We start from the raw sequence: 21,763 nt of genomic DNA, 5'->3' as shown, positions 1-21,763 counted from the left end.
ATTAAGTAGTCAAGGGAAAGGTTTTTATTTTTTTTTGGCTTGTTTAAGAATTAGGAGGGTTTTTATTTTTATTTTTTTAAAGATTTTATTTATTTATTGAGAGAGAGGCAGAGTCACAGGCAGAGGGAGAAGCAGGCTCCATGCCCGACGTGGACTTCTATCCCTGGTCTCCAGGATCACACCCCAGGCTGCAGGCGGCGCTAAACCACTGTGCCACCGGGGCTGCCCCAATTAGGAGGGTTTTTTTTTTTTTTTTTTTTAAATTATATTTGAAGGATGAGAGAAGCCAATGGAAATGGAGGTACTGGAGAAGACAGGATAACAGAGAACAAAGTCTGGCATAAGGCAGGAAATGATAAAACCCAGGGAAAAGAGATGGTTTAGGAAGAGGGGAGGAGATGAAAGTAAGCCTAAGGGCTTTTACACTAGTATGTGGATACATTCTAAACTCCTTTACACATAGAAAAACTCAAGACTTGGCTTGTAAGGATGGATCTCTTGTATGATATATATAGCTGGAACTATTTTTGGTATTCTAATCCTGGAATGTTACAGTTTTGGATTTATGCAATGGAATGAATGTTTATGTACTCCCAAAATTCATACAATGAAATCCTAAACCCAATGTGATGGATTTAGGAGGTGGGGACTTTGGTATGAGGGTGGAGTCCTCTTAATTGGTTATTAGTACCCTCATAAAAGAGACCGCAGAGAGTTCTCTCTTCCCCTCTTTCTACGATGCAAGAATACAACATAAAGTTGGCAGTCTGCAACCTGGAAGAGAGTCCTCAGCAGAATCTAACGGTGCTGGTAACCTGATCTCAGACTTCCACCTTCCAGAACTGTGAGAAATTTCTGCTTATAAGCCACGTAGTTTATGGTACTTTGTTATGTTTACATATTATACCTTTCTTTTTTTTTTAAGATGGGGGGTGGCCACCTGGCTGGCTTGCTTGGTTAAGTCTCACTCTTGGTTTTGGCTCAAGTTGTGGTCTCAAGGTCATGAGATCGAGCCCCCCTCAGGCCCTGCCCTCTGTGTAGAATCGGCTTGAGATTCACTGTTCTCCCTCTGCCCTCCCCCTGGCTAGCTCAGTCAGAGCTTGAGATTCTTGATCACAGGGTCTTGAGTTCCAGCCCCACATTTGGCACAGTTTCCATTATAAAAAAAAGTAAGATCTGTCAATAGCCATATTCAAAGACTTTTGGTAAGTCCCCATTCTGGATCTTTTGAAGCATTTGACATAGTCTACCCACCATTCCTGTTTCTTGAAATGGCTTTCTCTTGGTTCTTATCAATCTCTGACTGACTGACCTTTCTCTGTCCTTCACAGACTGCTGTCCTCTAAATATAGGGGATTTCCCAAGTTCTATTCTCAGAGCTCCTTTCCATCACTAGTAGTGGCTAAACGTTCTTAATCACAATAACTTAATGGGTGTATATATATATATATATATATATTATACATATAGTTTATTTATATATAAACAATAAGGATTAATCACAATAACTTATTGGGGATATATATATATTATATATAGTTTATATATATATACAATAAGGATTCTCATTATTTATAGTAGTTATGTTCTGTAAAGTCACCACAAACACTGATTTAGTGAAAACTGAACCATTGCTCCTAGGAGAAATACAGGTTAGGTTTCTAAAAGCTTCTAGACAGATGCCTGGGTGGCTCAGCAGGTTAAGTGTGTCTGCCTTCTGCTCAGGGTGTGATCCTGTAATTCTGGGATCAGGTCCTACATCCAGCTCCCTGCATGGAGCCTGCTTCTGCCTCTGTCTTTTCCTCTTTCTCTGTCTCTCATGAATAAATAAAAGTCTAAAAAACAAGATAAAACCTTCTAGTCACATTTTCATTACTGATTGGTACATGATCTTGTTTTATATGTGTTTCTGTTTAAAGACACTTAGTTTGGGACGCCTGGGTGGCTCAGCAGTTGAACATCTGCCTTTGACTCAAGGTGTGATCCTGGGGTATGGGATTGGGTCCCACGTTGGGCTCCCTGCATGGAGCCTGCTTCTCCCTCTGCCTGTCTCTGCCTCTCTCTGTGTGTGTCTCTCATGAATAAATAAATTAAAAAAAAAAAAAAAAAAAAGACAGTTTAGGGCAACCCTGGCGGCTCAGAGGTTTAGCGCCACCTACAGCCCAGGGCGTGATCCTGGAGACCCTGAATGGAGTCCCACGTCAGGCTCTCTGTATGATGCCTGCTTCTCCCTCTGCCTGTGTCTCTGCCTCTCCCTCTCTGTCTCTATGAATAAATAAAATCTTTTTTTAAAATATTTTTTTCTTTATTCATGATAGTCACAGAGAGAGAGAGAAGCAGAGACACAGCCAGAGGGAGAAGCAGGCTCCATGCACCGGGAGCCCGACGTGGGATTCGATCCTGGCCCAGGATCGCGCCCTGGGCCAAAGGCAGGCGCCAAACCACTGCGCCACCCAGGGATCCCCTAAATAAATAAAATCTTAAAAAATATATATATACTGTTGACTCATTAACATTGAACTCACAACCAACAGCGCTATAACTCATGCCTGAACAAAGCTTATCTAACACCTGTATTTTCTCCAGAAGGTATGTCACAGCCTTCTTGCACCTAGGAAAGCTACACATCACTTCAATACACGTGAAGGCTTCTTTAAACTGCAATAAAAGAATGCAAAAAATGTGTGACTATACCACAAAAACATGTTTGCAGTCTGAGATCTGAAACAAAACAACTGTGCCACAGCTCAGTATGTGCACATCAGGGAACTTTTTCACTGCTCTGCATGTCTGTGGATGATCATGAATTCACAGATGTGGAATCCGTGAATAATGAAGATTGACTGTATATGCATATGTATATTTACAAATTAAAAACTTTAATTTAGAAATTAAAAAAGCACCCAAGTGGTGCAGTGGTTGAGTGTCTGCCTTAGGCTCAGATCATGATCCTGGGGTCTTGGGATGGAGTTCCACATCAGGCTACCCACAGGAAGCCTGCTTCTCCCTCTGCCTATGTCTCTGTCTCATGAATAAATAAAATCTTTTAAAAAACCCAACTTGTATTAGCAGCTACTAATGTTATTAATGTACTTGTCTTAAGTACCTGCCTCCAAACCAAACCAAGCAAAAACTCTTGAATTCCTCGAGGCAGGGTGACAAATTTATCTTTATATCTCCATCCCAACAGCACACTACTGAGGTTTTGAGGGTGCTGTCATCTATTACTGTTATATATAATCCAAAGGTTCCTGAGAAGACATAACAGTAGGGACCTACCATCAAATGCACAATATTTTTGAAAAGAGTAATCTTGTCCACTATCTTTACCTCATTTTTTAATCTTAGAGAAAATCCTAAGGAGTCAGGTCCCTATTCCCTCTTCTCTGGGCCCTACGCAGAGTTTTTTCTCTCTCTCTCTCTTTTAAAGATTCCATTCATTCATCCATCCATGAGAGACACACAGAGAGAAAGGCAGAGTCACAGGCAGAGGGAGAAGCAGGCTCCATGCAGGGAGCTCGATGTGGGACTCCATCCCTGGGCCCCAGGCGGCCCCCCAGACGGCCCTCTGTGGCAGCTTTAGTACAGACCATATTGTAATTCCTAGGTGGTTACACGGCCCCTCCCTGAGATGGAGGTTGGGAGAACCACTATAAAACTTCAAAATGTGATTATATTTTTTGTTTGCAAGGGGGAGGAGAAGGCACAGCAGAAGGAGGAGCTTTGCGGGACTTAGGGGCCGAGGCTTGTGAGAACTTCAGCTACTTCGTTTCTAGGTCCCTTCTTTATGGCTTTCTCCAGGTTCTCTATTCTGCAGATACCTGTGACAGCTAGAAGTTATCGGTGTTCAGTATTTGATGTTCTTCACCCTTCCTGGTACAAGAGTGAGAGCAAAGAAAGAGTTTTTAAGAAAGAAAGGGTGAGGGATCCCTGGGTGGCGCAGTGGGATCCCTGGGTGGCACAGCGGTTTAGCACCTGCCTTTGGCCCAGGGCGCGATCCTGGAGACCCGGGATCGAATCCCATGTCGGGCTCCCGGTGCATGGAGCCTGCTTCTCTCTCTGCCTATGTCTCTGCCTCTCTCTCTCTCTGTGTGTGTGTGTGTGTGTGAGACTATCATAAATAAAAATTTAAAAAAAAGAAAGAAAGAAAGGGTGAGACACCTGAGTGGCTCAGTGGGTGAGCGTCTTCCTTTGGCTCAGGGCGGGATCCCGGGGTCCTGTGATCGAGTCCTGCGTCAGGCTCCTTACTGGGAGCTTGCTTCTCCCTCTGCCTGTGTCTCTGCCTCTCTCTCTCTCTCTCTCTCATGAATAAATAAATAAATTATATATATATATGTATATATATATATATATATATATTTTTAAATTGTTCAGGGCAGCCCCGGTGGCGCAGCAGTTTGGCGCCGCTTGCAGCCTGGGATGTGATCCTGGAGACCCGGAATCGAGTCCCACATCGAGCTCCCTGCATGGAGCCTGCTTCTCCCTCTGCCTGTGTCTCTGCCTCTCTCTCTCTATGAATAAATAAATAAAATCTTTTTTAAAAAAAGTTCAGCAAATAAACAAATATGGCAAAATAATAGTTGTTGACTCTGGAAAGGAATATAGCTATTCATTGCACTAATCTTTTTACTTTATGTATAAAATTTTTCACATTATCTATCTATCTATCTATCTATCTATCTATCTATCTATCTATAACAGTTCTTACACATGAAGAAATCAAGAAAGTAATTCTCACACATTTTCCTAAGCCTACTTTAACTCCCTCACAGAAGTGAGAATCCATTTTTTAAAAAGAACCATTTGAATCTACCTACTTCCATCACCATTTCTCCCCTTCACATTTGTCTTTGGTAAGAAAGTCAATGCTTCTTCTCCTTTGTATTTAAAGATCACCTTTTGGTTTTCCTTTCCTTTAGCCTCCTTTCCGCTACTTCATGAGAAACAACTCTCAATTTCTTACATTCCTTTTCTCTGATAATTGTGAGTAGGGGAGAGGAAGAAGAGAGGAATTTTTTTTTCTTTTTTTTAATTCAGACAGAGAGAGAGGCAGAGACACAGGCAGAGGGAGAAGCAGGCTCCATGCAGGGAGCCCGAGGTGGGACTCGATCCCGGGCCTCCAGGACCACACCCCGGGCTGCAGGCGGCGCTAAACCTCTGCTCCATTGGGGCTGCCGGAAGAGAGGAATTTTGTATCTTGATTTTGTCACAATCTAAATCATGAGATAGATTGCTAATAAAGTTGGTACTCAGTGCTTAAATTTTATTGTTGAAACAAATTTATTTTTAAAGATTTTATTTATTTATTCATGAGAGACACAGAGAGAGAGAGAGAGGCAGAGGGAGAAGCAGGCTCCCTGCAGGGAGCCCGAGCCCGATGTGGGACTCGATCCTGGGACTCCAGGATCACGTCTGAGCATCTAAATCTTTTTTTTTTAATTTTTTAAATTTTTTAATTTATTTATGATAGTCACACAGAGAGAGAGAGAGAGGCAGAGACATAGGCAGAGGGAGAAGCAGGCTCCATGCACCGGGAGCCCAACGTGGGATTCCATCCCGGGTCTCCAGGATCGCGCCCTGGGCCAAAGGCAGGCGCCAAACCGCTGCACCACCCAGGGATCCCTGAGCATCTAACTCTTGATATAAACTCAGGTCTTCAACTCAGGGTCATGAGTTCGGGGCCCCGTGTTGAGCTCCATACTGGGTGTGGAACCTATTTAAAAATAAATAAAATAAGGTGAATTTTTCTCCCCCTAATACTTTGGGGCCTCCTTTGTCTATTGGGCTTAAGGGGAATGGGATGTCAAATTTAATAACATGCCATGAGTAAAATATGAGAAAAGTGAACCTCAGGATATTCCAAAATAAAAACATTTTCCTCAGATAAGTTTTAAATTATATTTTCCTGGCTTTAACTTCCATTATGTGGACAATTGGGAATTGACTGCAGTTCTAAATGCAGCTTCTAAGAAGCTTGATATTTTGGTATATACTCCATCCTGTAAGTGTAAGTGTAGGCTTCTAACTCTCAGAGGAAGGAAGCAGCCTCTTTGCACCTTAAAGCCAAATTCAAGGAGTAAGAATGTTTATGTCAGACAACCTGTTTTCCTGTTTGGCTCAAGTCCAATAGATGGAATATTGGGCAAAATGAGACATTTTCATGTTTTCTTATATGTGGTCAGAAAAAAAATAAAAGACTTTAGTATCTAGTTTTCTTTTCTTTCTTTTTTTTTTTAAGTATTTTATTTATTCATGAGAGACACAGAGAGAAAGAGAGAGGCAGAGACACAGGCAGAGGGAGAAGCAGGCTCCATGCAGGGAGACCTTCAGCCCAGGTCTCCAGGATCAGGCCCTGGGCTGAAGGTGGCGCTAATCCGCTGAGCCACCCAGGCTGCCCTAGTTTTCTTTTCTTTATGCTAGTCGATCCAGAAATGGGTATGACAGGCCCAAATCAGCCACACATTTTACTTCACTGCTTCATGCTCTTTTGTAGATCACAAAAACAGTCATCTCTTTAACTGAAGATATCTCCAAGTGATGTGACTGGCCTTTCTATCGAAATGTTTCTAGCCATCATGTTGCAGTTCAGTAGCTTTTGCAGCATAACAAACCACCACAAAGTGGCTTTAAACAACAATTTATTATTGTTATTTTGTGTGTTGGCTGGCTACAACTATGTGACTTTTCTGCTCTATGTGTTATCAGCTGGGTTTACTCATATGACAGTCATCTAGAGTCTTGACGAAGACTGGGTGTGGAACCTATTTAAAAATAAATAAAATAAGGTGAATTTTTCTCCCCCTAATACTTTGGGGCCTCCTTTGTCTATTGGGCTTAAGGGGAATGGGATGTCAAATTTAATAACATGCCATGAGTAAAATATGAGAAAAGTGAACCTCATACAATGTGTGAGTGATACAATATGGCTCACACATTGGTCAGTAGGTTCTTGCTATTGGCTGGAACTTTTCTCTCCACCTAATCTCTCCAGCAGGATAGCTGGACTTCTCTACAAGGCTCCAAGAAGGTGAAAAGTGAAAACTACCAAGTCTCTTAAGTCCTGACTTTCAGGGCAGCCCTGGTGGTGCAGTGGTTTGGTGCTGCCTACAGCCTGGGGTGTGATCCTGGGGACCTGGGATTGAGTCCCACATCAGGCTCCCTGCATGGAGCCTGCTTCTCCCTCTGCCTCTCTCTCTGTCTCAACAAATAAATAAAATCTTAAAAAAAAAAAGTCCTAACTTTCAAATTGTCACAGTTTTATTTCCACTATATTCTCACGGTTAAAGCAAGTAGCAAGGCCAGTCCAGATTCAAGGGTTGGGGAAATAAATGCAACCTCTAAATAAATAAATAAATAAATAAATAAATAAATGCAACCTCTTGATGAGAAGAATAGGAATGGCAGGAACTATATTGGTAGTCACCTTTGCAGACAATCTATCACACATGGGAAAAGAGAAGACTAAAGAGACAGAAAAGAACTTTAGTTGAGAAAAGAGGAGAAATATGAGATGAAACAGAGAAAAAACAATATAGGTGTGCTTCTACAATGCTTTTGTGGTCAGCTGAATTTCCCCAGGAAAACTAACTGAAAGTACAAATGAATGAATATGTTTGTTCTTAGTGAAGGAAGGAAACATCATGCATTTTGTCTGCCTTCTTGTTCTTTTTTTTTTTTAAGATTATATTTATTTATTCATGAGAGACAGAGAGAGAAAGAGAGAGAGAGAGAGAGAGAGAGGCAGAGACATAGGCAGAGAGAGAAACAGGCTTCATGCAGGGAGTCTGATGTGGGACTCGATCCCGGGTCTCCAGGATCAAGCCCTGGGCAGAAGGCAGGCGCTAAACCGCTGAGCCACCCACGTGTCCCTGCCCTCCTGTTCTTAAGCCTAGAATGTTAAGGAAAATTCAAATAGACAGTCATACAAAATATAGATATAGTATTTATATATGAACTGTTGAATTTAGAAGATAGGTTAAGAACAACTGCTTGGAGGGCAGCCCCGGTGGCTCAGTGCTTTAGCACTGCCTTTGGCCTAGGGAGGGATCCTGGAGTCCCATGATCGAATCCCATGTCGGGCTCCCTGCATGGAGCCTGCTTCTCCCTCTGCCTGTGTCTCTGCCTCTCTCTCTCTGTGTCTCATGAATAAATAAAATCTTAAAAAGAAAAAAAAAAAAGAACAACTGCTTGAGTTCAAATCCTTGAACCACCACTTGGGCAGTTACCTCATTTCCCTGAGCCTTAGTCTCCTCATTTTTTTTTTTTTAAGTAGGCTCTATGCCCAATGTGGGGCTTGAACTCACAACCAAAGGTCACACGTTCTACCAACTGAGCCACCCAGGTGCCCTAGTTTCCTTATTTTAAAATGGACTTAAAAACAATACCTATTCGGGGATCCCTGGGTGGCTCAGCGGTTTGGCTCCTGCCTTTGGCCCGGGGCGCGATCCTGGAGTCCTGGGATTGAGTCCTGCGTGGGCTCCCGCATGGAGCCTGCTTCTCCCTCCTCCTGTGTCTCTGCCTCTCTCTCTCTATCATAAATAAATAAATCTTTAAAAAAATACCTGGGATCCCTGGGTGGCGCAGCAGTTTGGCGCCTGCCTTTGGCCCAGGGCGCGCGATCTTGGAGACCCGGGATCGAATCCCACGTCGGGCTCCCGGTGCATGGAGCCTGCTTCTCCCTCTGCCTATGTCTCTGCCTCTCTCTCTCTCTCTCTGTGACTATCATAAAAAAAAAATTAAAAAAAAAATACCTATTTTATTGGCTTATTATGGGGATTAAATTAGATAATATACTTGGCACATTGCCTGGAAGAGAGTCAACACTGAATAAATATTAGTTATTCTTATTAAATCTATTAGGTCTGCCCTCATATGATAGAGAATCTTCCACTAGAAAGAATACTGTCAATGAGGGTTATGGCCCCTGTGCCAGAGTAAGGCAATTATTTTGACCTTCTGGGTTAAGGACCTCATAACTTACTCATTTTGCTTTTCTCCTTGCTTCATAGACAAGCAAAGAGAACATCAAAACTATAATATTTACAATAGATGAACATTAGAGATCCCCTAACCTTCCATATCATGAACAAATCCTCAAAGGAACTCAACAGAACCCAACTTCTATTTGAGGTATTATTATCCAATAATAATGCCTAAAATTTGTAGACTATTTCAGAGTTTATATTGCCTTTTTATATTCATTATATTATAATTCTCACCATTCTACTGGGTATTATCCCCAGTAGACATGTAAGAAACTGGGTCTTAGGGGGATCAAATTACATTCATGCCCAATATCACATAGCTATTAAGTGTCAGAATTAGTATTTGAATCTGGTGTTACAATATCTATTAATTAAACTATTCCAGTGTAGAGAGTAAAATATTATGGGTTTGTTAGGTTAGAATTATCCTCTAGGTGCAGCTAGCATTCTAATTGGGAATTCAGACACCAGAGGAATTGCTAGAAGCACTTCAGTCATTTCAACTCTAATCAACATTAGATGTTTTACTTATTAAACCAATGAATGACAGAAATTAATTTATATTGGAGAAATTAATAGATTGTTAGTTGGAAGAGTAGATGTTAGGGATTTTTTTTTAAAATATTTTATTTATTTGAGAGACAGAGTGAGCATTATGAGAGCAGCAGAGGGAGAGAGAGTTGACTCCTGGCTGAGCAGAAAGCCCGACGCGGGGCTCGATCCCAGAACCCTGAGATCATGACCTGAGCTGAAGGCAGATGCCCAACCAACTGAGCCACCCAGGTGCCCCAAAGTTAGGGATTATTGCTGAAAATAGTGGTGCTGTGGATTAGATAAAATAATCAAATGCTTTTCATGCTTATATGAATTGATAATGGTACATGAAATGATAAAACACAAAAGCATTTCATTTTTTAAAATTTTATTCATTTTTCATGAGAGACACACAAAGAGGGGCAAAGACACAGGCAGAAGGAGAAGCAGGCTCCATGCAGTGAGCCCGACGTGGGATTTGATCCCAGGCCTCCAGGATCACACCCTGGGCTCAAGGCAGTGCTAATCCGCTGAGCCACCCAGCCTGCCAAGCATTTTAGTTTAAATCTTTCAAGACCTATAACCTATGTCCTTAGGGATGGAGCCTGACATGTATATAAAAGGTTCAGTGTCTTGACATTGTGGTGGAAGGTTTGTGGTTGCCTGATGCCAATTCTAAGGGTAATAAAATCCTAATTTTGTTCTATTACTGCATTTATCTTGTTTAAAACTTCATGCCAAAGCATGGTGGAATCATAGAACATAGTGCTTAGATTTTTTTTTTTAAGATTCATTTATTTATTTATGAGAGACAGACAGAGAGGCAGAGACACAGGCAGAGGGAGAAGCAGGCTCCTTGCAGGGAGCCTGATGCGGGACTCGATCCCTGATCCCAGGATCACACCCTGAGTTCAAGGCAGAGACTCAACTGCTGAGCCACCAGGCATCCCAGTGCCTAGAGATTTTTAAAATTATTTTGTTTTGGTTTACTAGTAAGTATTTAACACTAAATGTCATCTTCTAATTTATAAAGTTATGTTCTTTTTGTTACATCACGTGATTCCATCTTCTCCACTATATCTTGCTATAGGTTTTTTGTTTTTTATAAAGAGAAAACTGGCGGCCAGATGCAGAACTCCCTATGGGCGGGGAGGGGGAGAGGCTAGAGAGACCTCAGCCTGCAGACGGGCACCGACAGGGAGGCTGTGGCACCTGGAGACTGTGAGTGGTTCACCCGGCCCATGGGCCAATGAGGATCCAGGCCAGATCCGCAGGCCTGCGCGGACTCCCTGCAGCCTCCCCATCTGCTATGGAGGGTGCCAGTGAGCCCCCCAACACCTGACTCCGGAGGAGCTGACGGAGCCAGAAAACACACGGCGGCGGAAGCTGGAGTTGCTGGTGGAGATCCAGTGCGTGTGGAGGCTCTCAGTGAGGCCATTGACAAGGTGGAAGGTCTGGAAGCCCAAGAAGGCAGTTAAAACCTTGCAACAGAACTAAAAGGTAGCAATGGGCAGCAAGAACTTCAACATGTGCCCCAGAAGAGGATCTAGTTCTTGGTGGAGAAGGAACTTCTCCAGAACATGCTCATTTCCTGTACCAGGGCAAGAGCCTGAACAACACAGCTATGGGGGCTTCCTTGGGGCAAGGAAAGAGCTAAACCTGCCAATGCTCCATGCCTTTGTAGGTCTGTAGGAGCCCACAAACCTCAGTCTAGTACAGACCCTCAGTCAGTTACTCTGGAGCTTTCTGCCTCCCCAAAGAGGCCCAGAAGACTGGCCATAGATGACAGGAGCCTTTGCCCAGTGATACTGCCTGTGCAACCCCAGGGTTTTCTAGTCTACAGGTGTATGTGAGGTGCTATCCTTCACCTGATCATGCTGAACGCCGGCCTTCACAATCCCAGTGTCTGGGACAAGCTGGGCCTGGAGCTCTTTGGGGCCATGAATCAAAGCATCAGTGAGGGTGGGAACTGCCTGAGGAGCTGCTCAGAAACCTCTACGACAGCATCTGAAATGAGCTCTTCAGTATTCCTGAGGATGATGGGAATGGTCAGACCCATACCTTCTTCAGCCTGGACGTGGAGGCCTGGCTCCTTAAGCTTGGAGGAGGCCAGGTGAAGGTGTGGAACTGGCGCTGCTTTATTGTCACAGACAACTGCCTCTACCATTTTGAGAACATGACAGACAAGGGCCTGGGAGGAATCATCCCTGTGAATAATCTGAACATCCAAGATGTTGACAAGCCTCAGAAACCAAACCACTTTGAGCTTTGCATCACCAACAACGTGGGGGCAGCTCATCAAAGTCTGCAAAATGAAGGCAGATGGCAGGGGGTGTACCTGGCTTCGGCTCCTATGCAGGCGAAGAAAAGTGGGTCAAATTCATTCAGGATCCTGTGAGGATAGGCTCTTTCTGTGAGATGCTGGTGGCAAGGAAGAAGCTGATTCTGTCAAAAAGGAGGGAGCAGCCCTGCCCCCTCGCTCCATTACTTACTGTGGAGCTGCCCTATCTTGGTGGCTGGATCCCTGGGTCCTGCTGTTGCAGATTCTGGTTTGGAAAATTCACCATCTCTATCACTGTTCTCTTATTTGCAATCAACACGCTGTTGGTAATTTTTTTTTTTTACACTGTTGGTAATCTTACTATTTAACCACGAGAGAGAGTTCCTACTTGGAGGGGCAGTTCTTCTAAATAACATATTAGCAAAGAGAATTCATCAATGTACAAAAGAATAATACCCTACAACTAAGTAAAGTTTATTTCTGGAATGCAAGAGTGGCTGAATATTAAGAAAATAAATCCCTGGGGATCCCTGGGTGGCTCAGCAGTTTAGCGCCTGCCTTTGGCCCAGGCCGCGATCCTGGAGTCCCGAGATCAAGTCCCACGTCGGGCTCTTGGCATGGAGCCTGCTTCTCCCTCTGCCTGTGTCTCTGCCTCAATCTCTCTCTCTCTCTCTCTCTCTCTCTCTCATAAATAAATAAATAAATCGTAAAAAGAACATAAATCACTATCATTTATTGTTTTATTTTTTAAAGATTTTATTTAAAATCTGTCCCATGTCGGGCTCCCTGCTTCTCCCTCTGCCTGTGTCTCTGCTTCTCTCTGTGTGTGTCTCATGAATAAATAAATAAAATCTTTTTTTTTTAATTTTTTTTAATTTTTTTTTTTATTTATTTATGATAGTCACAGAGAGACAGAGAGAGAGGCAGAGACACAGGCAGAGGGAGAAGCAGGCTCCATGCACCGGGAGCCCGACGTGGGATTCGATCCCGGGTCTCCAGGATCACGCCCTGGGCCAAAGGCAGGCGCCAAACCGCTGCGCCACCCAGGGATCCCAATAAATAAAATCTTAAACAAAAAATGAAAAGAGAGATACTGGTTACTTTGAATATATTTCTACGAAATAATAAGAAATATTGAATAATAAGAAAGATTGAATAAGAAGATTGAATAAGAAAACATGCAGAAAAATGTTTAAGCCTTTTGACAAGGCTGTTCTTCAAGAAATCTGTATGTGCATTGAAAAACAGTAACAGGGACACCCGGGTGGCACAGTGGTTGCGCGTCTGCCTTTGGCTCAGGGCATGGCCCCGGGGTCCTAGATCAAGTCCCACATCGGGCTCCCAGAGGGGAGCCTGCTTCTCCCTCTGCCTATGTCTCTGCCTCACTCTGTGTCTTTCATGAATCAATAAGTAAAATATTTTTTAAAAAAAGAAAAACAGTAACAAAAGACTTGTATAATGATATTTTTGCATGTACATAACATTACATATAGAGAGAAAATAAAGAACTATTTTAACATGTCCAGGATAAAAAGGGCTTGGGCAACTTTAGTGCTTTTTCTAATTGCCGTGGAAAATTTTCTATCATAAGGGAGCAGTGTTTAAAAAACAAAACAAAAAAAACAAAACAAATGTAGCAGACTCTTTGTTAATTCATTCTGGTTCTAACATGGAAAAATGCTAAACATGTCTGTTCATTCAACTATATAACAATTTTGAAAAATTCACCAATATGCAGCTTCTTATCCCTAGAGACATTGAACCATGAAGAGAAGCTGTAGTGAAATTAAATAGCCATTGAAATGTTCTTAGAAAATGTATTTTTCTTCCTTAGAAGTTACTGTCAGAACTTCATTGTTCCTAACTTTGTTTTAACCAATTCTCTTGATGAAGTGCAAGGAATGAAATAATACAGCAAATGAAATAATACAGAATGAAATGTGAACAGCAGATTTGAACTATGTGAGTCAATTTACAGGCAGATTTTTTCACACAGTACTGTAAATATATTGTCTCTTCCTTATGATTTTCTTCATAACATTTTCATTTTCTTTTCTAGCTTATTTTTTTGTAAGAATGCAGTATATAATATATAAACTATATGTTAATCAACTGTTTATGTTATCAGTAGGGCTTCTGGTCAACTTTAGGCTATTAGTAGTTAAGTTTTTAGGGAGTTAAAAGTTATACTTGGATTTTCTGTGTGTGGGCTTGGCATTGTTCAAGGGTCAGCTGTAATACAACAAATCCAAAGCAGCATGAGACATCGATTTTCAGCAAGTTAAAAATTTGCTCTAAAAAATTTTTTTTTCTCTAAGCATCAGTTGTCAATTGCTAATCAATAAGAATCAGTCAGCAAGTGAGGAAACCTAGGAACTAGGTTTATGATCTACTGTGTAAAGCTTTAGGCTTCTCTCCTATTTATTATCCCTCCTAATGTTTGGAATCATAAAAATTCTCATAACTAGCTTCTACTTATATTTGGTCGGGCCTAGCTCTACCTGCTTCAAATTTGAGGATATCTTTACTCGATATATTTTTTTAAAAAAATTTATTTATCTACTCATGGGAGACACAGAGAGGCCGAGACACAGGCAGAGGGAGAAGCAGGCCCCATGCAGGGAGCCCGATGTGGGACTCGACCCCGGTTCTCCAGGATCACACCCTCTGCGAAAGGCAGGTGCCAAACCGCTGAGCCACCCACCCCCACCCTCACCCTCACCCCCACCCCCACCCCACTTTACTCGATTTCACTGTCATCCTCAAAATTGATTTCTTTTTAGACTAAAAACCAAATATAAGAGCTTTTTCTCAACTGTGTCCACATTCTGTGATTGGGAATCCTAATTGCTAAGGAGTAAGAGGCCAGTGTCTATAAAAGGAAATAATTATTAAAGGCTAATCAACGGGCTAGAAATTCTCAGCTCTACTTGAATAGAGGTAGAAAACAGGTAGGAGCAGAGTAACATATTAGGAAAATTGCACAAGAAATAGGATCTGAAGATCTCAACTAATTTTTTAATAGATTTTATTTTTGCGAGAGAGAGCGAGCGGGAGCGGGAGCGGGAGCGCAGGAGCAGGGGCTGGAGGGGCGGGAGCGATGGGAAGGGCAGAGGGAGAAGGAGAACAGATTCCCTGCTGAGTGTGGGGCCTGAAGCGGGGCTCCATCCCAGGACCCAAAGATTATGACCCCAGCGGAAGGCAGATGCTTAACAGATTGAGCCACTCAGACACCTTGCAATTCTAATTTTATTCCTGGATCACCTTGGGAAGAAAAAAACTATACCACTTTTTTTTTTTTAATTTTACCTCTTAATTGAACTTTATTGCTTTATAGAGAGTTAACAAAGATTGTACAAAAAGAGTATTGCAGGAAAAAGAAAATAATATTGCAGGTTGCCTCAGTTGACATTAATATTGCCATTTTTATATATTTTTCTTTATTTCAAAGGATAAAATAAATAATATGTTAACGATTTCAGGAATTAATATTTTTTAGAGGAAAATAGATAAAATCAAATACATGAAGTAAGAACTTTAGTTTTGGTTGTTTCTACCTTCCTCCATTGAAAAGAATCAGTGGCTTTTTTGAGAAATAATTGATACAAAATCTGGGGCAGGAAAGGTATAAGGTGAGCCTGAGACATCTTGTTTATGCCATAAAGCAAGGCAGGTTTTTTGTTTTTTTTTAATTTTTAAATTTTTTTGAGAGAGAGAGAGGGAGAGAGAACTCAGAGGGAGAAGCAGACTCCCCATTGAGCAGAGAGCCCTATGTGGGGCTCAATACCAGGACCCCAAGATCATGACCTGAGCTGAAGGCAGATGTTTAATCGACCAAGCCACCCAGGTGCCCCAAGTAAGGCAGCTTTAAAAAATTAATAAGGTTAGGCTTCCACTTCTAGACATAACAAAGAAACTGGCACAGAGTAACCCCTCCTATTTTAAGTGACTAGAAATTGGGAAAAAATATATCAAATAAATGTTTTTAGACATTGGACAACAGGCATAGAAACAAACAAGGTGAGAATTATAGTCATCGTGGCATTTTATGAACTCTCAACCTAGTGAAGTGGGGTCCAAGCAGAGCACTGCAGTCTGGCCTAGCTGAGAAGACAGGGGTAGACTTTGTGGAGGCGGAGTCAAGTGGAATTTGCTGGGTAGACTACTGATGAGGAAGGAACTATTCAGGAAAAAAGCCAGAACATTGCTCTAGCCAAGATGAAGTAACAGGGATCTGATCTTTTCAACTGAAAAAACAAAACAAAACAAAAAACCAAAAAACCAAAACTAACCTTAAAAAACTTGATTAAATATATGAAGCAATGGTTTTCAAGACATGGGACACCATGCAGTAATGGGCAGTGATTCCTGAAAGATGAGAAACAAATGAAGTAAACCCTATGATTCTCCCAGTTTATTGCTTGGAGAGAATTTCTAGGTCATACACAAGAAGAACCTAGAAAGAACTTGGCAGTCATCTTTAGTTAAAGAGATGGAGGCCAGGCTGGCTAGAGAGCACAGGACAAAGGAACAGAACGAAGAGAGCTATACACTAAGAGATTTTAAAAGATACCTTGAAGTTTCCTCTTGAATCATCTGCTGAGTACTGGTTAGCTTATTTTTTTCCTTTTTTTTAAGTAGGCTCTACATCCAACATGGGGCTGGAACTCATGACCCTGAGATCAAGAGTCACATGCTCTACTGACGGAGCCAGCCAGGAGCCCCTGTTTAGTGTATTTATGTGAGGAAATCACTTAAACCAGGTAAAGAATCACCTGAAACAAAGAGAGTAACCTCTGAATCTCACATAAGACCAGGAATAGTGTGTTCCCACCTGCCAGAATAGAGGACCTTGTAATTCCCTGGGTACAATACTTAGAAATTTGCCTGAGCATTTTTTTTTGGTATAAAAATCAGAGAAAATTGGGATTAATTACCCTAAAGAAGAAGAAAAATGTTTAAAAAAAAGAGGAAAAAAATCAAAGCAGAGAAGTAACTAAATATATTAATAATTTTGAGGCATACAGGGAGAAAATAAGAACTTAAGAGTCATTTAATAACAAGCAGAACTTAATACAAAATCATTTTCACTCGATTTCCAAATAGTCACATATCTAATGTTGAGGGGATCTCCTACGGTACCTTCTCATGTGATATTTTGCAATCAAATCCAAATATTAGCAAAAATTATTTTGAGATTACCAACGAAATAGTTTATTTTTGCCAGTGACGAATAGAGACACCAAACACATATTTGAAGGTAGAACATCTAGAAATATAAGAGATCTAGACTCTACAAACCTCCAGAGAGTAGAGTCTATTAGCTGTTTCCTTCTTCTTCCCCATGCTCCTTCTGATGTCACTTCTCATCTATCCCATTATAACTGTCTTCCAGCTGATGGTCAGCCTACAACCACCACACCCCCGCAGAGCCACCTTACAGGTATTGGCCAGAATAATTCTTTTGTTGTTGTTGTTTAAAGATTTTATTTATTTATTTGACAGATAGAGCACCAGCAGTAGGAGGGGCATAAGGAAAGGAAGAAGCAGGTTCCCTGCTGAGCAGGGAGTCACACGTGGGGCTCAATCCCAGGATCCTGGTATCATGCATGACCCGAGTCGGAGGCAGATGCTTAACTGACTGAGCCACCCAGGTGCCCCTGCCCAGAATAATTTTTTTAATTCTTTTTTTTAAATAAAGATTTTATTTATTTATTCATAAGACACACACACACACACACACACACACAGATACACACACAGAGGCAGAGACACAGGCAGAGGGAGAAGCAGGCTCTATGCAGGGAGCCCAAGGTGGGACTTGATCCCGGGTCTCCAGGATCACACCCTGGGCTGAAGGCAGGAGCCAAACTGCTGAGCCACCCAGGGATCCCCCAGAATAATTCTTATCTCAGTTCTAATTGTCTCATTTTTGTGCTCAAAATAAATATATAAAATATTCTTTTATGGTTTAAGAAGACTCACATTTATTTCAATTCACCTCTAAGTCTCTTGGTTTCTAAGCCAAAATTATGGCTAATATTAACCATTAGCATTTATCAATTGCTTACTCTGTGTTAGGCACTATACTAAGCATATGTATTATAACATGCAGTGCTCCCTCAAGCCCACTGAGGTTTTCTGGAGAACTATCACAGGAGATTGTGGAGAGCATATGTAGAAGATGAATTAAGTTGCTTTCGCCTGGGCTGCTGAGTGATTGCATAAAGCAGAGCCTGCTTGCTACTTGTTGTATGAATAAAAATAAAACTTCTACTTTATTTAAAAAAAAATTTCCCTGGTGGTAGGAAAAAATTGGTTCTAGACTAAACTCTGCTCTGACGGCATATAACAAAGTTTAAAAGCAAGCCCTGAAAAGATGAAACTATTTCCAAGTAACGTAACTGTCCCCAAAACAAATCTCAAGAATATTTATAGGAATAGAAAAATAGGGATCCCTGGGTGGCGCAGCAGTTTGGCGCCTGCCTTTGGCCCAGGGCGCGATCCTGGAGACCCGGGATCGAATCCCACGTCGGGCTCCCGGTGCATGGAGCCTGCTTCTCCCTCTTCCTGTGTCTCTGCCTCTCTCTCTCTGTGTGTGTGACTATCATAAAAAAAATAAAAAATTATTAAAAAAAAAAAAAAAAAGGAATAGAAAAATATCCAGAACCCAACAAAGTAAAATCTGTATGTCCGGGCACTCATTTGAAAATAAACGCACATACAAAGAAAGAGAAAATAGTATCCAATTATGAGAAGAAAATTCATCAAATGAAACTAATTCAGAAAGTATACAAATGTTAGAATTAGTAAACGAAGATTAAAACACTTAAAACTTTATTTCATATGTTCAAGAAGCTACAGAAGAAAAAAAAGAAACTACAGAAGATTCTGAGAAGATGATGGACCAGGGGCCTGTCACTCCACCTAGGCAGCAGCTGCACTGGCAAAATCAGTCTGATGTAACTATTTTGGAACTCTGGAGCCGAGGAAAGGCTTGCAACTTCCAAGAGGAGACTTGGAGAGTAAATTTTAGCTGGTTTTGATCAACTTTAGCTGTTAACATAGTAGCACCTACCCATCCTCCACTCCTAGCCCCACGGCAGGCAGCTATGCGCATGTTCTAGGAGCAGCTTATGAGAACCAGAGTGGATAAAAAGGATCCTCTCCTCCAAATGTTGGTAATCTCTGTTCTTATCTCTGATTGCTGCTTCTGATCACAGAGGTACAGACGAAGACAAGGATGACAACTGTTGTTATACATCTCCCTCTGACTGAAGTGACTTTCCCAAGGGATTTATTTATTTATTTTAAGATTTTATCCATCTATCCATGACACCACACACACACACACACACACACACACACACACACACACACACGGAGGCAGAGACACAGGCAGAGGGAGGAGCAGGCTCCATGCAGGAAGTCCGACGCGGGACTCGATCCAGGGTCTCCAGGATCACGACCTGAGCCAAAGGCAGATGCTCAACCACTGAGCCACCCGGGTGCCCCTGTCTTTGGCTTTTGACAGTTTTACTGTAATGTGTCTCTATAGACAAACATCCAAAATTCAATTTAATATGTTTTTACCGTATTAGTAGAATAAGGGACAAAAAATCACATTATACTCTCAATGGATACAGAAAAACATTTGAGAAAAGTCAACACTTTCAGGATAAAAACACTCAAACTAGAAATAGGAGAGAACTTCCATATGATGAAGAGCATCTAAGAAACAGTTACAGCTGACATCACACTAATGCTGAAAGACATAATGGTTTTCACTCAGATCAAGCAAGAAAAATAAAAGGCATTTCCTGTTTATAGATTAGATGATTTATTTTTTTATTATTTTTTTAGATGATTTAATTTTGTTGAGACGGCAATACATCCAAGACTGATCCAGAGATTCAGTGCAATCCCTATCAAAATTCCAGCTAGCTCTTTTGTGGAAATTGCTAAGCAGATCCTAAAATTCATATAAAAATGCATGGCACCTGGCATAGACAAAATAATCTTTTTTAAAAAAGATTTTATTTATTTATTCATAGAGACACACACAGAGAGAGAGAGAGAGAGAGGCAGAGACACAGGCAGAGGGAGAAACAGGCCCCATGCAGGGAGCCCCACGCGGGACTTGATCCCAGGCCTCCATGATTATGCCCTGGGCCGAAGGTGGAGCAAAACCGCTGAGCCACCCTGGCTGCCCCTGGACAAAATAACAAAATAATCTTGAAAAAGAAAAAGTTGAAAGACTCATCCAAAAAAAAAAAAAAAAAAGAAAGAAAGAAAGAAAGAAAGAAAGAAAGAAAGACTCATCCTTCCATGTTTTTTGTTTGTATATTTAAACTGGCCATTTGGGCTGCCCGGGTGGCTCAGCGGTTTAGCATCTGCCTTCAGCCCAGGGCGTGATCCTGGAGTCCGGGGATCGAGTCCGGTGTCAGGCTCCCTGCGTGGAGCCTGCTTCTCCCTCTGCCTGTGTCTCTGCCTCTCTCTCTCTCTCTCTCTCTCTGGTCTCTCATATATAAATAAATAAAATCTTTTTAAAAATAAATAAACTGGCCATTTATTAAGCACTCACAGAGTTCCAGGCATTGTACAAAGCATTAAAACATTTGTTGGAACTCTTTTAGAGGAAAATTGCTTATTCTGTTTTACTCATTTTTGCATGGCGTTGACATTTTAGTTCCACTGTCATAAAAAGACCAGTTCTTCAAAACTTGCTCAAGAAACAAGTTTCTGATCCATAGAAGTAGATCATGCAGAAGTTTCCCTGTCAACTGTCACACTATGTTCTCTCCCACTGAAACCACCCCCCTTCCTCCTCTGAAGCCTCCACCTCCATCTCCTCTTCCACTTCTAAAACCTCCACCTGTACCACCTCTGCTACCTCCTCCTTGACCTCCCTGACCACCACCTCCAAGAGGTAACCACCTGGATGTTGAGTGACAGCTGTTTACATGGGTCTATATAAAACTTCTGCAGTTTTGGGGCACCTGGGTGGCTCAGGAGTTAAGCCTGTGCCTTTGGCTCAGGTCCTGACTCCAGGGTTCTGAGGTCGAGTCCCACGTCGGGCTCCCTGCATGGAGCCTGCTTCTCCCTCTGCCTGTGTCTCTGCCTCTTCCTCTCTCTCTCTCTCTCTCTCTCTCTCTCTCTCTCTGTGTGTCTCTCATGAATAAATAAATAAAATCTTCAAACAAAAAAAAAAAAAGGAAAAATAAAAATCTCTAAGTTGTCCAAATATTTCATCCACTTTACCAATTTGTTCTTTGTTCTCTAAATAAACTGGAGCATTGAAATAAGGCACCTATTTCCATCTGTAGTACATTTACAAACTATGTCATCATCCCGGGGATGCAGGAACTCTCCTAATAAAACTCCATGTTCCGGAGGTCCTTGGTGTTGGCCTTTGGCGGCCACCTCCTTGTCCAAATCCTCCTCTGCTGCCACCGGCTTCCGAAGTCACAGCTTCCACCTCTGAAGTGGGCAGTTGTTGCTGCTGCTGTGATTGAAGCTGCCACCCCGATTGAGGCCTCCACGACCTCCGCCCGGAAAAGCCTTGCTTACCCCACCGGGGCCACATGCACCTCCATCCTTCCATCCTTGGAAACTTAGTACAGAGGTAAAGCAATCAAGACTGTGGTCTGGGGATAAGGATAGATACAGAGACCAATGGAATAGAATTGAGATCCAGAGATAAACTTTTCTATTTGGTTAATCGATTTCTGACAAGAGTGTCAAGACAGTTGAATGGGGGAAAGAATAATCTTTTTTTTTAAATTTTATTTATTTATTCATGAGACACACAGAGAGAGAGAGAGAGAGGAGAGAGAGGCAGAGACACAGGCAGAGGGAGAAGCAGGCTCCATGAAGGGAGCCGGATGTGGGACAGGATCCTGGGACTCCAGGATCATGCCCCAGGCCAAAGGCAGGCGCTAAACCGCTGAGCCACCCAGGGATC

At 42.0% G+C, this 21,763-nt stretch overlaps 1 pseudogene; it reads left to right on the top strand.

The window, feature by feature from the left end:
- Positions 1–738: 738 nt before the first annotated feature.
- LOC121491799 lies at positions 739–21,417 on the top strand (annotated as a pseudogene).
- Positions 21,418–21,763: the final 346 nt, after the last annotated feature.

The sequence above is a fragment of the Vulpes lagopus genome, chromosome 5 (genome assembly GCF_018345385.1).
Source record: "Vulpes lagopus strain Blue_001 chromosome 5, ASM1834538v1, whole genome shotgun sequence".
Classification (NCBI taxonomy): Eukaryota; Metazoa; Chordata; class Mammalia; order Carnivora; family Canidae; genus Vulpes; species Vulpes lagopus.
The sequence above is the reverse complement of the archived record's forward strand: the minus strand, read 5'-3'. Positions and strand labels throughout refer to the sequence as shown.